Below are 17541 nucleotides of genomic sequence, written 5' to 3'. Positions count from 1 at the left end.
TACCTCGACAGAGGAGCCACAGTATCGTACAGTCTCCAAGTGAAATTGATTCGGTGTTAGTTCAATCCTTGTGTTAACAACAAATTACGGTTTAATTATTATAATTGAATGGTGAGGTTCTCCAGCCCAGAGCAAACGAGGCCGGCGGTTTATCTAAAGTTAAGTATTCTTATATTTTATTGTAAATTGTAATGTATGTAATCACTTGCCTTTTAATGTTTATTTGTTATAACCATGTACCAAATATGTTTTAAATATAATGTAATGTTGTAATGCTTTTAAAAGATGTGTGTTGTGTAGTTTGTTTGCCCTTTCTTCTACACAACGAAACACCTTTGGAAACGGGTGGTAGATTCATTTTAATATGAAATAGACCTATGCTGAGAAATACAACAAAATACAGATAGGTCTATAAAGATTAAAGTATTAAAGATCTTTCAATAAATGATTAATTATTATTCGACTTAGTTGGTTTTACTTCTGTATTTATTACCTACCCTCTTTTGCTATTTATTTTATACATTGAGATAAAAGTAAACACTAGGTTGTTAGCTTCTAATTATTATAGAAGCCTGTTTAGATGATTAGGATTCGTACTTTAAAATAATACAGCAGATGCTTTGCTTGAATTTTTAATTACTTGGCATGACCTGACAAAATTTACAACTACCTACATTTCAAATAATTGATAGATGGTAACTTTTATTAGTCGTCATTAGATTCTATTGATCATCACTATTAAAGCCCACTGTCTTAACCTCTTCTTTTTATACTAAATCTCTCACGTGCGTGTCAAAGTCCAACTCTGACAACTAAAATAAAGATGGCTACCTTCCGTAGAGTAAAGCTCATACGTTTCTTTTCACGGAGTCTACATACAGTAAGAACTCTTTCAATATCGACCCTCCAATACGGCCATTCTGACATGCGACCGTCCTCGGGCGCTAGTATGTATCAAGCACAAACATTTTATAAACGTCAGAACATCCGCTCGTTCATCCTGACAATCAGCACAAGCACACAAATCACATATTCTAAAGCATGCATATCACAACCATTACAAATAAAACAAGCATGACACAACTAAAGCATAGCCCAACTTTATCCATAGTAGCAACTTCTAAAACACACTGCACCATTTGCCATAATAGACTCACCGCTCATAATTATGTCTCATAAAACCCGAACTCCAGCAGTACCCCGCTACTGATCCTATCACCTGTTCCGAACACCCACCACACTATACACCAAGCTAACTCCCCTCAGCTGAAACGGCCACGCCGCCGTCCATCCATTATCGGAACAGCCACCTCGCCGTTTATCATCTAAATGGCCACCTCGCCTTTTAGACAACTCCTTTTTTTTCAAAACAGCCACCTCGCCGTTTATCATCTAAATGGCCACCTCGCCTTTTAGATAACCCCCTTTTTTTTCAAAACAGCCACCTCGCCGTTTATCATCTAAATGGCCACCTCGCCTTTTAGACAACCCCCTTTTTTTTTCAAAACAGCCACCTCGCCGTTTATCATCTAAATGGCCACCTCGCCGTTTAGACAACCCATTTTTATAAATCAAATATTCTTTAACGTCGCAATAGCACTTTTCCAAAAGCAATTCACTAAGCTCTTCCTTATACACATTCAAACTCATCCTTTTGAGGTCAGTCGGCAGCTTATTGTTCATTTTTTTTTTTACAGCCATAGCGCAAACGCTTTTCATGCATGTACCACTGTGACATTCTGAAATGCATAGCTCGTGCGTGCATCCAACCGACCCACTCATCTTTACCTCATAATCTCGTTGGAAATATTTTTGACATCTCCTAATAAATACGCCCATATCCTCTATGCTCATACATCACAGTGGAAGGACCCCCACGCATACACAAATTCGTCCAATTCAGCACACACATCTAATGTGCACCCTCAAATTAGAGTTCCTGTCGCAAATTATTCCCAAAAACTTTAACTCATCAACCCTCTCCATCGTCGCATGATCATGAACTGCATCATTTTAGTTTTATTTAAGCGCACTTCCAAGTCATTATTACTAATTCAATTAATTATCCTCCAAAGCGCCGTTCAATTCCCATTCCTACGTTCCTTCAACATTATTCTATCATCTGCAAACAATACACAACGAACAATGGTCGCTATCGTAATGTCACCAATACAAGTTACAAAAAGAAAACAAATATTCCGGCGAATTTAAAAACCTCCGTTTTTGAAGTCAGTTCAAACGGAAGGATTCTAATACACCACACATACCACACACTCTGAGGTACCCCCCACTTATCACATTCCAGTGGAGATTCGTACACCCTTTGGTATTATTTTTCATTCTAGCAATCCCAGCGCACATTTTCAGTCCATTCAAATACGACTCTACTATCCATTCATAAGCTCTTCTTGCAACACCATATCCATCTAATTTATCCAATAATATTTTATCATTCACAAAGTCAAAAGCCTTAGTCACATCCAGAAAAATAATAGCAATAGGTACCCTGTCATTCAGGCTATCATTATCTATTCCACTTAAACAGAAACAATCCTCGAAAGTGGAGCTGTCATTGCAAAAACCAAATCGTTCATCCACGAGCACACCATTGGCATCGAATTTTTTTTTGAGACGTTTCACCATTACCTTTCCAATCATTCCCGCTAATATTGGCACCAATGTTATAGGACGGTGCAACATCAATCGCCTTTTTTTTTGAACACGGGCTACAGGAATGGTAACTATAGAAATTTTTAAGTTGCTAGGAAAAACCCCTTATTCAAACGACTAATTCACTATGTCTGCAAATACACTGCATAGGCGAATAGCGCACTCCTCTACAGAGCCAGTCCTCATCTCATCTTAGCCCAGCTTCAGTGTCACTCGGTGACTCTATTATACCAAAAATCCCTTCAGTCAACCATACCGTTTTATTATTACAATTATCCATTTTCACCTTCTTAGAGGGTAAACACAGCACATAGAAAAGTTATACAACATCATGAAAGGAATCAAATGCCTCGCCGACGCTTTCCGAATATTCGAAAATGTAAGAGACAAGATAAATTTCATGAATAAAATTATTTCGTATTATCCCCGTTGTAGTCCCTCCCATATTAAGACCATGCAGACCTATATCGCACTTTTTTTTTCAACCCTTACTGCCAATGCCCAAGTAGCATCATGATCTGAGAGTGCTAGATAGTCAATCTCAGCAGCTGAAAACATCAGACCACTAGCTATTAAATTAGTTGACAACCGTGCTGGGACATCACACTCCCAATGCTATAACCATTTAGTAAGGAAACCAAGTAGTTTGGAACCCTCGTAGCCTTAGCTCCAAGCTTACGCAATTCACCATCACCACCATACCACATAACTCCAACAACTGACAGTCAAAATTGTAAATTAACTAAACTTAACTATTTTGAATAAATGATTCGAGTTTGAGTTTAACTCCATTAAATCACGGCCACTTTCACCACTCCTTAGCGCATCTCTACACAAAATAATCCTTCTTTCTTTCTCTTTTTATTCAAAACACACAAAAGTAAATCCAGCTTTTCAAGAAAGACCACGTGTGGGTATTAAAATTGAAAACATGTCTTGCACAAATAAATAAATATAAAAAAAAAAAAAAAAAAATCTTGTAATTTTTTTTTTTTTTTTAAACAAAGCTAGTGTTGCAATGATTTTCAAAAATGTGGGCATAAATCGTGTATCCCACTTCTGATGTCGGAGAACAGGAGGATGGCTGATAATTATTATTCATCTTTAGCCGACATCAGAAGGTAGTAATTAATAAGTAGGTACTTTAATCCATGTTCTTTACAAATAGTTCTCAGTAACGTATCGCACATGGAAACCATCAACGTAACACAACCAGATCACCCTAACCTAACCCTACCTATGGTCGCCTCCAACCACCCCTCACAGCGACCCCTCACCTCACTCTAAACTAGCTAACCTAAGCTAAACACTACATCGTGTGATTAGGGCGCAATTGCTATTGCAACCTCTCAATCAAGTCACGACCTACTCCGTTATCTAATCATCTCAAGGTAATCAATCACAACTTCATGAACGCTCTTAAAAGGATCATTGCATCGACTCTCTTACGATCTAAACCAGATCTTATAATTGACTTCTCATTATTAATTCAGAATATCGCAATAGCTCTACCTTCTCCACTCTGTGCACATCTGCATACAGAACACCATAGCATCGTGCGCCACACGCGCCACGACTACTATCCACCCAAATAAGCGATCACAACAGAAACCAGGTAGAATGTAAGCTATTCGATCTCATGGGCAACTCATTGTCTAATCCATTTCAACATTACACGAGAGTCATCAATGATTCTTTACCAACCGGGTTATACGATTCTAAAGCGGGTACCTACTATCAAAGTTAACTTCAAGTTACTATCACACTAAACTATCACTTCAAACTAATCATTATCTCAACTGCCGGTATATCTCCAATTACACTCTAAATCACTAGCGTCTGCAGAAATAACCTTAACGGATGTCCTTATAATAATCTATCCTCTGAGCCAAACGTTAACTCACGAATTACTCTAATATTCACCAATAATTAGTATTCCATATTCGTCAAACAACTACGCGAACATTATTAATAGTGCTTTGCAGGCAAAGTCACCGGATGGCACTAGATGTTACGATTTAACACAACGTACATTAGCATCGAACAATTACTGTTCTAACTATATCACAATCACCGAATTAAATATCACGATTAAGAAACTACCTACCTATCTCAAATAATAAAAATTAGCTAAGCTATAATCTGATAATTAATTTAACGCGAGAGAGAATTTTGAACAATCAACAAATGCGTGCGTGTCAAAGTCCAACTCTGACAACTAAAATAAAGATGGCTACCTTCCGTAGAGTAAAGCTCATACGTTTCTTTTCACGGAGTCTACATACAGTAAGAACTCTTTCAATATCGACCCTCCAATATATATATTTTGGGCGACACGGGCGACTACACGTCCCATAAAGCATTTACAAGTTTTATTTCCAAAGTTCAAACTTCCATCCTAGTTCCATCGTACAAAATGTTGGAACAATCCCGAATGATTTTAAAAATAAAATTTCCTTTTGGGACGGCCGGCGGGCGGGCGGGCGGGCGGCGCGGCTCAAATCCGATATTTTAAAATTCACAACGCTCCACGCCGCCCGCGGAGAAAACCTGCCACCTTCTGTTCGAACTGTTTCATATTTGGATTGGATTTCAATTTAAAAATATTTGAATTTCCAGCCAGATCCTGCTTTCAATGCACATGCAAACTGTGGAATCAACTCCCATCGGCGGTGTTCCAAAACATGGAGTTTTTCAAGGGACGGACCAACAAATTCCTGAACGGCCGGCAACGCATTGGCGGTTCCTCTGGTACTGCAGATGTCCATGGCCGGTGGTATAATCACTTAACATCAGGTGACCCGCCTGCTCGTTTGCTCGCTATCTCTATTTAAAAATATAAATAATATGTATCATGATATTGGTATGTATCTTAGTAACAGCCACTTGATGAGATATAATTTTATAGTGACATTTTTTAACCTTGGCACGATGACACACTCACCGGAATTTCCGGTTAAAATATTCCGGACATAACTTCATGCAAATTAGCGCCATCCGGAGTATTCCGGCCAGGGGTTCCGGTGTCTACGTCATCGTGTTTAGACAATCACCTGAAATATTAAGTAGGTAATATTGAATTCGCAAAAATAAAAGTTTTTCTTTGTATTGTGCCGGCGATGGGTTGTGATCACGATTGAATTGTTTATTTCAAAGTATGTGCACGGCAGGTACAGGTAGCTATACACTTTTTGAATATCGAAAGTTAAATTTTACAAGTAAATGGCGGTGAGGTGTGAGACAAATTATTATTTATGCCACCTGAAAACTACTTCTTGACGACCTCCCTGGCGCAGTGGTAACCACTGTGGTCTTATTAGTGGGACGTCCCGGGTTCGATTCCTGGCACGGGTTTGGAATTTTATATTCTGAATTTCTGGTCTGATCTGGCGAAAGGCTTCGACCGTGGCTAGTTACCACCCTACCGGCAAAGCCGTGCCGCCAAGCGATTTAGCGTTCCGGTACGACGCCGTGTAGAAACCAAAGGGGCATGGGTTTACTAAAAACTGCCATACCCCTTCCAGGTTAGCCCGCTATCATCTTAGACTGCATCATCACTTACCACCAGGTGAGATTGCAGTCAAGGGCTAACTTGTATCTAAATTAAAAATTTAAAAATAAAACCAAACACGCCCAGGTCTGGAAAAAGTTGACAACAAACTTGTCGCGAATGCCGGGCATTCAGGTATTGATGTAATAAAATATGTAGTTATTTACCAAGATTGACAATAGAAAAGAGGAGAATAGAAATAAGGCAATTTACTCTACATCCGTGGTAAATGTAGAACACAAATTGTGTTTCTATTTCTAGAACGCATCGCAGACAGGTTGTCGGGTGTCCGCCAAAACTGTCACACGGCGCTTACTCTGTTCCTCTCGATAGAGGGCGCTTGTAACACATGTAAGCCGTGTTCAATGTTGTAACAAATTGAAATGTTTATTTTATATTTTGATCTACGAGTATTTAGCATTCGGTTCTTTCCAACATAATTCGCGTGCATTTGTGTTCTGAAAATTTTCTGTTTACCCATGTGACAAAGATAATTTTTAGGGTTCCGTGCCGCAATATTAAAACTCTAGGATCACTTTGTTGTCAGTATGTCTATCTGTGTGTCGTGTCTGTCAAGAAACCTACAGGGTACTTCCCTTTGACCTAGAATCATGAAATTTGGCAGGTAGGTAAGTCTTATAGCAGACATTAAGGGAAAAATCCAAAACTGTGAATTTGTGGTTACATCACAAAAAAAAATGTGATTATTCATGAAATAATAATTAGTTTTTCAACTTTAAAAAAAGGTTACTAACCATCATCATATAAAACGTACATTATTTATTTTTATGCATATTAATTTTTGATTTATCGTGCAAAATGTCGAAAAAATACGACTGTAGTATGGAACCCTCCGTGCGCGAGTCTAACTTGCATTTGGTGGGGTTTTTATAGATAAAAGTAGCTCTGGATGTAAGCTACCGCTGTGCAAAATTTCATAAAGATCTATTCACCGGCTTGGGTTATGGAAAGGTAACAAACAGATAGGACTTATGTATCTTGCAATTGTAGAATGTTTCTATTCTCAGAACGCTCGCAGACAGGTTGTGGGCTTTCCTCCTAAACTGTCACACGGTGCTTTAACTCTATTCTCTTGATAGAGCGGGCTTATAAACCGTGTTCAGTGTTGCAACAATTGAAATTTTTATTTTTAAACTGCTATACGAGTATATAGCATTCGTTGTCGGCAACATAATCAGTTTAGATAAAAACAGAGGCTAATTCCGCTTACACAATCTCTAAACTAAAATGACACGTCTAAATCTATTGCTATCCCTTTCTGTTGCTCGCGGAAAAGGATAGCACTAGATTTAGACCGTTTAATTTAATTTAGATTAGAGATTGTGTACAAGAGAATCGGCCCAGTGTACATATGACTTTAACACAGGTCTAAAGTCTGCCTCAGTACTAAATGTAAAAATTAGGTCAACCAAGGGACAATCTATGAAACTTTTGCAATAGTAGAGATTTATCGGTATTAAGTTATTTACACCATAATTACACTAATTACACCCACTTTACACCTCATAATAGCGACTCGTTTATCAAATGAATGATATAAACCACCACATGAACTAAGTTTTAAGTCTCTTTTAAGAATCCCACCCCTCCAGCCTACGTGGTGCGGGGAGTAAAGAGGGGGTTGCAGTGGGACGTAGGGGAGGGGGGGAGGTTATCGACCGCTCCATTATACGGCCGGGCCGTTCACCCGCCCGCTACGTCGTAGTAGCGTCGTAGCCGAAAACAACGTAACCGCGTAGCTCGTAGCTATAGGCTCTACGTAGCAATGGCCAATCTTTAATTGAACTTTTTTCTTGGCTAAGGTAAGAAAAGGAGGAAAAATAAAGAAAACGTAACACGAACAGTGTTACACGACTGCCTAAAAAAGGAGTAGAATGTTTTTAGGGTTTATGTAAGTATGTATGTCTTTTTCACCCATAACTCCTAAATGCCGATACAGATTTGGATGTGTGGGATATCGTTAGAATCCTTACCGTTAGTTACTTATCCCGAGTGACACGATATATTTTTGTTTTGAAAAAAACAAAACAATAATATGGTAGCTTTACAGCGCAATTTTGAAATGTGGAAAATTATTAAGTTTTATTCGTTTTGTGGCAGAGCAGTGGCATTTTGGACTACACAAATTTAAAACCCCTATTTCACCCCCCTAAGGGTTAAATTTTCAAAAATGCCTACGTCATAATAGCTATCTGCATGCCAAAATTCAGCCTGATCCGTCCAGTAGTTTGAGCTGTGCGTTGATGGATCAGTGAGTCAGTTAGTCAGTCACCCACTTTTTCCTTTTATATATTTAGATTATGGCATTGATAAAATAATGTACCTAAAAGTCGAAGGCCGCGCGACCCCATTAAGGTAATAGAAGTTATATCAAACAGTAACCTCGCGAGGAGGTAAACCTTTTGGAAGGGTTACGTCTAATGAAAACTGGTTAAGTGCGACTCGGATTCGCACACAAAGGGTACCGTACAAGAAATAACACTTTTTTTTGTGATGTAACCACAAATTCAGAGTTTCCGGATTTTCCCCTTTACTTCTATGTCTATAAGACATTGTTACCTGCCTTTCATGATTCTAAGTCAACGGTAAGTACCCTTTAATTCCTGAACGGATGTTGACGGATAGACAGACAGATTTATATAACAGAATAGCTAAACCCGCGACTTCGTCCACGTGGAATAAACAAATTTCAGACCCCTATTTTACCCTAAGGGGTTAAATTTTCAAAAATCCTTTCTAGCGGATGCCTACGTCATAATAGCTATCTGCATGCCAAACTTCAGCCTGATTCATCCAATAGTTTGAGCTGTACGTTCATAGATCAGTCAGTCAGACACTCAGTTAGTTAGTCAGCTTATCCTTTTATATATGTACTAGCTTATGCTCACGACTTCATCCGCGTGGGCTGCATAAATTTCAAACCTCCATTTAACCCACTTAGAGCCTGCACAAAAGCTGTGATAGCCTAGTGGTTAGAATGTCTGCCTTCTAATCGGAGGTCGGGGGTTCGGTCCCGAGCACGCACTTCTAACTTTTCGGAGTTTTGTGCGTTTCAAGTAATTAAATATCACTTGCTTTAACGGTGAAGGAAAACATCGTGAGGAAACTGCATGCCTGAGAGTTCTCCATAATGTTTTCAAAGGTGTGTGAAATTTACCAATCCGCACATGGCCAGCGTGGTAGACTATGGCCAAAACCCTTCTCTCTGAGAGGAGACCCGTACTCTGTAGTGAGCTGGCGATGGGTTGATCATGATGATGAAGATGATGATGACGATGATGAGGACCAGCGGTTTAGGCTGTGCGTTGATATATAAGTCAATCAGTCAGGACTTTAAAGAGGTTAATGTCGTTAAGTTTGTTGGAACTACTGAACCGATTTTAAAAATTCTTTCACCAGTAGAAAGCTACATTATTCCTGAGTGACATAGGATATACGGGATCTTTAAAAATCTAAATCTACGCGGGCGAAGCCACGGGGATCAGCTAGTTGAATATAATCACTGTAACACCAGCTTCGTAACCCCAGATCGCTCGATAATGGTTCCACTATACAAAATGTGTTACAAATGATATAATATTTTGTAAGGCCCGAGTGCTGCTAATCGCTGCCTCAGAATTATGTACGAAGGAGCTGAAAGCCGCGGCGAGGGCTCGGCCGGCGCTGAAACCACACCTTTAGGCAGTGGTCCGACCGCCGGCGAGAAAACGACTAACTATCGGCGATTTTCTCTCTCAAGAAACGCACAATAAATGTACATTCCGTGTTAACAAAAGAGATGCATTTATCAAAAGTTGCTCTCTGAGTGTTCACACTGCCGGCGACGACTCGCTTTACTTTCAAAAATAAACTCGCTCAGCGATATTCGTTCAGCAATGCGCGCTCGCTGTTGGAAACACGTGTAACGCGCGCGCAGAGGACTGAGCGACCGCAGGCGAATGGCGCGAGTAATCGCTCGTCGCACTTGCACACTCGCTTATAGCCCGGTGACAAAACTATCGTAACTACACACTCGCTTCCCGCTGATCGCCAACTCGTTTATAGTTTCTAGTTCTACTCGTTTCTCGCTCATCGTCGGCGGTTGGACGGTTGCCTTTCGATTTCTTCGATAGTTTAATCACCGGGCTATAAACGAGTGTGCAAGTGCGACGAGCGATAACTCGCGCCATTCGCCCGCGGACGCTCAGTTGTCGCGCGTTACACGTGTTTACAACAACAGCGAGCATTGCTGAGCTAGTGTATTTTTGAAAGCTCGTCGCTCAGTGGCGAAACTAGTAAAGCGAGTCGTCGCCGGCAGTGCGAACAGTCAGAGAGCAACTTTGATATATGCATCTCTTTCGTTTACACGGAATGTACATTTTATTGTGCATTTCTTGAGAGAGAAAATCGCCAATAGTTAGTCGTTTTCTCGCCGGCGCGGCGGTCGGACCACTGCCTTATGTACGAGGGAGCTGAAAGCCGCGGCGAGGGGTCGGCCGGCGCTGAAACCTCACCTTTATCCCTGCATAATACACGGGGGTTTATCATCTCGCTGTTATCTTTTAATTTGCTACAATTTACAACCCCTCTGGCGCACTGCTAGAATATTTGACGACCTCCCTGGTGCAATGGTGAGCTCTTTAGTCTTGCGGGAGCCCCAGGTCCGATCCGGCAGGGACAGTTATTATTTGAGGATTTATAACTTCTAAATTGTCTCTGGTCTAGTCCGGTGGGAGGCTTCTAGTCTCACTCGAGTCTGATTAGAATAGAATAGAATAGAATAATGTTTATTCAAGGTATATAGGTGGTACATGGTGTAGGCAATATCGTCCTGTACAGCAGTGCAACACCTCGAACAGGTAGGCCACTCAGCTTGTGTTGAGACGTCGGGCCCCTCAGACACAAACCTCTAGAGCTAATATCTGAGGTACCAGATGCCCCAACGCTGATTTTCAGTGACCGCCTTTTAAATATTACCTAAACGTCAGTGGCATAGAATATATAAAGTTGGCGAGTAAATGGATAAATAAAATGAAATAAAGTGTTTACAGTTTTTAAATTTAAAGTGATATAGGACATAAAAGAAGAAATAAGAAATAATACACTGAAATAGATGTTGTAAATTGTAAGAATAGGAAAATTGTACGATAGTTTTTTTTTTGTAAGTATAATAAAGAAAAAATAAAATAAAATAAAATAGCTCGCAAGGTGTGGATGAGAAAGTAAAGTTTGGTAAGATAAATAAATTAAATAAATTTTGACTAAATCTGTAACTTTTGAATATTTAAAAGATGTTTTTTGAATTTTACTTTAAAAGCGCCAGAAGTCTTTTTTTCAGATTCAGATTCGCAGATTCGCACTTGGCCGGTTTTTTTTATTTATTTATTCAGGTACAATGGTTCATTAAATACAAATTTCGGTGACAAGTTGATATGAATTGTTAAAAGGCCCGTGGGAACTTTTTGATTTTCCGGAATAAAAAGTAGATATATCACTTCCCCTTTTTTGATCGCAATCAAGATGGCCTTATTTCAACGAAAAAAATCGTTTTATGGACCCCATGTGGTGTTAAATAGGGTCACAGTACAGGTGCAGGATTGACCTCTCGATTAACAGTGTGACGATTACTGGGGATGACCTCTCGCAGGGTTGCAGGGGTGTCACAGGGAGAAGGAATTGATTAGCTTTGTTTTTTCGCGAGTCGCATTAATCACGGAGGTTAATTAATCACCCCTGTCGATAGCACGCTGACCGCGACCCCAATACTGCCAACCCTGGCCTCAGCATCTAGGGTTGACACTATACAAAATACCGGCCAAGTGCGAGTAAGACTTGCGCACTGAGGGTTCCGTACTACAGTCTTATTTTTTTGAAAATTTGCACGATAAATCAAAAACTAAGTATTATAGATAAACTAGCCAACTATAATATTATTTATAGCCTATGCCCAGGGATGCAAGCTATCTCTGCATCAAATTTTGAAATTGGTTGAACGGATAGGTCGTGAATAGCTAGCAGACTGACAGACGGATAGGCACACTTTCGAATATAATAATCTGTATATTAATTTTATACATGCAAAAATATCGCTGTCAGTTGTCTGTCTGTTGTTAATCTATATATATAAAAGGAAAAGTTGACTGACTGACTGACTGACTGAATGACTGACTGACTGACTGACTGATCTATCAACGCACATCTCAAACTACTGGACGGATCGGGCTGAAATTTGGCATGTAGATAGCTATTATGACGCTAAGAAAGGATTTTTGAAAATTCATCTCCTAAGGGGGTGAAATAGGGTTTTGAAATTTTGTAGTCCACGCGGACGAAGTCGCGAGCATAAGCTAGTTTTTTATAAAGATTTTTCCGAGCCCTGATTTCCGAGAGATCTAGTGTATGACAACCCTATTCTGCCCTCAGCCCTATAAGCTATTAAGAAAGAAATTAGGCAATACCCCTGATCCCGGGTAGCGACGTGATGCGTTTACGCGATCACTGCTACCATCCCCCGGTTATTGCCACAATATACCCCGAGCGTTCGAACTAACATAATAATACCTACTTACTTACTTAGGGCCGGTTGTTTCAAACCATTGGTCTTCGTAAGATTCGTTCGTTAAAATTTAACAGACGTAGACGAACTTTAACATCTGTTAATTTAAGTGCGTTGCTTCATTGTACAAAAAACTGTTCGTCATTGTTATTTTAATTGCGAAACTAACACTAAAAATTAACTTACTTCTCCGTATCCTTTTTTTTATTTCATTTTAAGTATATTAAATTATATACATAGTTATTAATATTGCTACTTCGCATTTTAAACACTTTTTCTTTCTTACAAACTCTCTTTCATCTTCAAAAAAACTACCATTAAAAGCTTTGAATTAAATTGATTCCATTATAATTTGTAAATAAAATATTCCGTTTGTAAGAAGTATGAAGTTACGAACTGATTTGACGATCACCAATGGCACCAGCACTGGTTAACGTAAACGTAACTTTTTAACGAACGTTAGCGCTAATAGATGCTGAATCAACGCTTTTTCTGTACTTACGTTCGTTAGCGCCATATTTAAAGGTTACGTGTCCGTCAAAGTTTGTCGAAACAACCGGCCCTTAGAGATAGCACATGAGTAGATATCGAGGTACCTGTTGACCTGATTTAAGTGACCCTTATTTTTATTTTTTTATTTTTTATTCAGATACAAGTTAGCCCTTGACTGCAATCTCACCAGATGGTAAGTGATGATGCAGTCTAAGATGATAGCTGGCTAACCTGGAAGGGGTATGGCAGTTTTTATTAAACCCATACCCCTTTGGTTTCTACACGGCATCGTACCGGAACGCTATATCGCTTGGCGGCACGGCTTTGCCGGTAGGGTGGTAACTAGCCACGGCCGAAGCCTCCCACCAGACCAGACCAGAAATTTAGAAATTATAAAATTCCAAACCCCTGCCAGGAATCGAACCCGGGACCTCCCACTATTAAGACCACAGCGCTCACCACTAAGCCTGGAGGTCGTCAAAATATAAAATCGCCTTATATAAAAAGAAAGTCCTAAAAGTTACTTAGTTTAGTTGTTTGCGTATTTTATTTTTATAATATTATGAACTAGGTAAATACCTCGTCCGTGACTTCACTTGTTAAGGCTCCCACTGAAAGCCAGCGCTGCAGCCTGCTGCAGCATAATGCTGAGTGGGAGACCTATATTTGGTCACACATATTCGTATATATCTATATATATATAATTCAAAGTCCTGACTGACTGACTGACTGACATATATATCAACGCACAGCCTAAACCGCTGGTCTTAGAGACAAGAAATTTTGAGGGTGTGTTCTTTGTAAAAAGTAGGTATCCACTAAGAAAGGATTTTTCGAAATTCCACCCCTAAGTGGGTTAAATAGGTGATGGAAGTTTGTATGACAGTCATCATTTTTCAAGTTATTTGCATGAAAATTGGTATTTGGGTTGTAGGTCACAAAAGAAATACATGATCCAGGATTTTTGAAAATTCAACCCCTACCTCGATTTTCGAAATTCCACCCGAGCGAAGCCGGGGCGGGTCAGCTAGTATAGTATATTATTAGTATTATTTTTTACTTATCAGTTTAATTATGTAGATTGACTTAATTAGCTTTTAAGGTTTATTGTAGTATTGTGATCAAATAAAAGTTTTCTTTCTTTCTTTCTTTCTTTCTAAAAGTAATTTGTAATAAAGTGTTCATCTAAAAGTAATCTGTATATATCAAAATTCAAAATCCTGACGGACTGACTGACTGACTTATATATCAACGCACAGCTTCAACCGCTGGTCCTAACTCCTATAGATAAGAAATTTGGAGAGTGTTTTTTTTTAAAGAGTAGGTATCTAACGAAAAAGGATTTTTCGAAATTCTACCACCAAGTGGGTTAAATGGGGGTTTGAAATTTATGTAGTTCGCGCGATCGAAGTCGTGAGCATAAGCTAGACTAAATATATAATAGGAAAAGGTGACTAACTGACTGACTGACTTATCTATCAACGCACAGCTCAAACTACTGGACGGATCGGGCTGAAATTTGGTATGCAGATAGCTATTATGACGTAGGCATCCGCTGAGAAAGGATTATTAAAAATTCAATCCCTAAGGGGGTGAAATAGGGGATTGAAATTTTTGTAGTCCACGCGGACGAAGTCGCGAGCATAAGCTAGTCTACAAATAAAAAAAAAACGATTAACTTATCAGTTATCACATTTCCGCTACAGGTATGCATGTACATTGTACATTGTTATCATTATATTGTTATCACTATTAAACCGATAATCATCATAATATTTTAGTTATTATTCAGATTAGTAAGATTGTTATCTTATCAAGCACCTTCAAAAAAAAGGTTGCGGTTAAACACAAGTGCGTAAAAAATCTCTATCACCACACAATTATTATAAATGCGAGAATGTTTGTTTGTTGGTTTGTCCCTTCAATCGCACCGCAACAGAGCAACGGATCGATATGATTTTTTGCTCCTGCCTTCCGCCTCAGGAAAGTCCAAAAGTCATTTGTGTGTATTGGTATTACCTTTTATAATAAAATCCCGCAAACTATTTTGGACTTACCTTTGCACAAGTTTAAAAAATCTATTAAAAATATGCTCCTGAAAAAAGCATATTACACAATTGAAGATTATCTAAATGATAAAAGAGCGTGGATTTGACCTGCAGCTCGTTCCAGCAACGCACAAGACTGCAAATACTATTTTATACATGGCATAATTTTGTACCTATATCAAATATTTGAAAAGAGCAACCGCCGAGTTTCTTGCTGGTTCTTCTCGGCAGGAAAGGCATTCCGAACCAGTGGTAGGGTAGATGCATCCGACTATTCGTAAGCACTTGTAAAAGTTTATACGAATAAAAAAGATTTTCATTTCATTTCATTTTCATTTCATTTCATTTCATTTGCATGGATGTTTAAAAAGACCTGCAGAGTGTCATGGGCTTTTATATTTTTACTAGCTGATGCCGGCGACTTCGTTTGCGTTTATTTAGGTTTTTAAAAATCCCGTGGGAATCCTTTGATTTACCGAGATAAAAAGTATCTTACTCTAGGTACAGGTCTTTAACTTTACCCATGCAAAAAATCACGTCGATCCATTGCGACGTGATTGAAGGACAAACCAACAAACCAATAAATCAACAAACTCAAAATAAAAGAGTTCCCACAGGATTCTAAAAACCTAAATTCACGCGAATTCAGAGGTGCGTGCCCGGGATCGAACCCCCGACCTTCCGAATAGGTGGATGTCTAACCCACTGGGCTATCACCGACTTGTTCTTTACTTACTCATAATTTATTCTTTACGCTGACCTCAGTTGCGAGTTTAACTGTCCAATTGATGCAATAACTGCAGTTGGAGTAGTGAATTGGTTGGATGCATGAACAGACTTGAAAAATGACACGCTCTGTAGGTGGACTTCCTCAACGATGACGCAATCCATGCTAATCCATAATACTAGTAAAAGTCTGTCTGTCTGTCTGCTTCACAGCTCATCCCTTCAAACGATTTCGATTTGATTCAAACCAGCCAAGTAAGACTCGCGCACCGAGAGTTCCGCACTGCAGTCGTATTTTTCCGTCATTTTACACAATAAATCAAAAACTATTATACCTACATATAAATAAATAAAAATCTGTTTTAGAATAAACAGGTAAAGCCCCTTCATATGATACCCCACTTGGTACACTTATCTTACTTTGAAAATTGAAAATACAAATTATTTGTTCATGACATTTTAATTTTTTGTGATGTAACCACAAATTCACGGTTCACGGATTTTTCCCCTTACCTGTGCTATAAGACCTATTTACCTGCCAATTTTCATGTTTCTAGGTGAACGGGAAGTACACTGTAGGTTTCTTGGCAGACACAGACAGACAACGAAGTGATCATAATAAGGGGTCCTTTTTTACTTTTGAGGTTCGGAACCCTAAAAACCCAAAGGCTGTCCACGAGATTTTTAAAATCATGATTTTAAAAATTTGGTACAAAGATAGCTTGCGCCTTGGACTCAGAGGTAGGCTAGGTACATATACCTGTACAAATACATATAGGCAGTGGCGTGCACAGTGTTTGAAGCCAGGGTAAGCATTAGTTAGCTAGGAACCTATTTACTGGATAAATTTCATAATGAAAAATATGCATTGAGCTATTACAACTGGGGTAAGCAGTGCATTTATGCCTCTATGACCTACACGCCACTGCATATAGGTACCTACTTTTTATCCCGGAAAATCAAAGGTAAACCTTAAGTTGAACACGCGGACAAAGTCGCGAGGCAAAAAAATTTAAACTGCTTAACACTTATAATCTAGAAAGATACGATCGTGATAAATGATAATACACAAAGAGCTGATGCGCGAAATTTTGAAGTTTTACAGATTTTATTTTAACTAGATACGTACCACGATCAATACTATGATTGATAGAATTTGGCTTGTTAATTTTGACGACCTCCTTGGCTCAGTGGTAAGCGCTGTTGGCTTATTAGTGGGAGGTGGGTTCGTCTCAGGGATGCAAGCTATCTCTATATCAAATAGGTAATAGACAAGTAGACATACACATATACCTATATAAAATTAAGAAAAATACGAAAGTATGTTTGTTTATTGGTTTATCTTTCAATCACGTCACAACTGAGCAACGGATCGGTGTGATTTTTCGCATGGATATTGTTAAAGACCTGGTGAGTGACATAGGCTAAGGGATAACATTTTTATCAACGATAATCAAAGAGTTCCCACGAGTTTTTTAAAACTAAATCCACGTGAAGGA

At 39.0% G+C, this 17541-nt stretch overlaps 1 protein-coding gene across 1 annotated transcript in view; it reads right to left on the bottom strand.

The window, feature by feature from the left end:
• Nucleotides 1-17541, bottom strand: part of loaf (lost and found) — a 113651-nt gene that overhangs the window by 44495 nt on the left and 51615 nt on the right. The window lies entirely within an intron of this gene.

The sequence above is a fragment of the Maniola hyperantus genome, chromosome 1 (genome assembly GCF_902806685.2).
Source record: "Maniola hyperantus chromosome 1, iAphHyp1.2, whole genome shotgun sequence".
In the NCBI taxonomy this organism is placed as follows: domain Eukaryota; kingdom Metazoa; phylum Arthropoda; class Insecta; order Lepidoptera; family Nymphalidae; genus Maniola; species Maniola hyperantus.
This window is presented reverse-complemented; position numbering and strand designations above follow the sequence as displayed.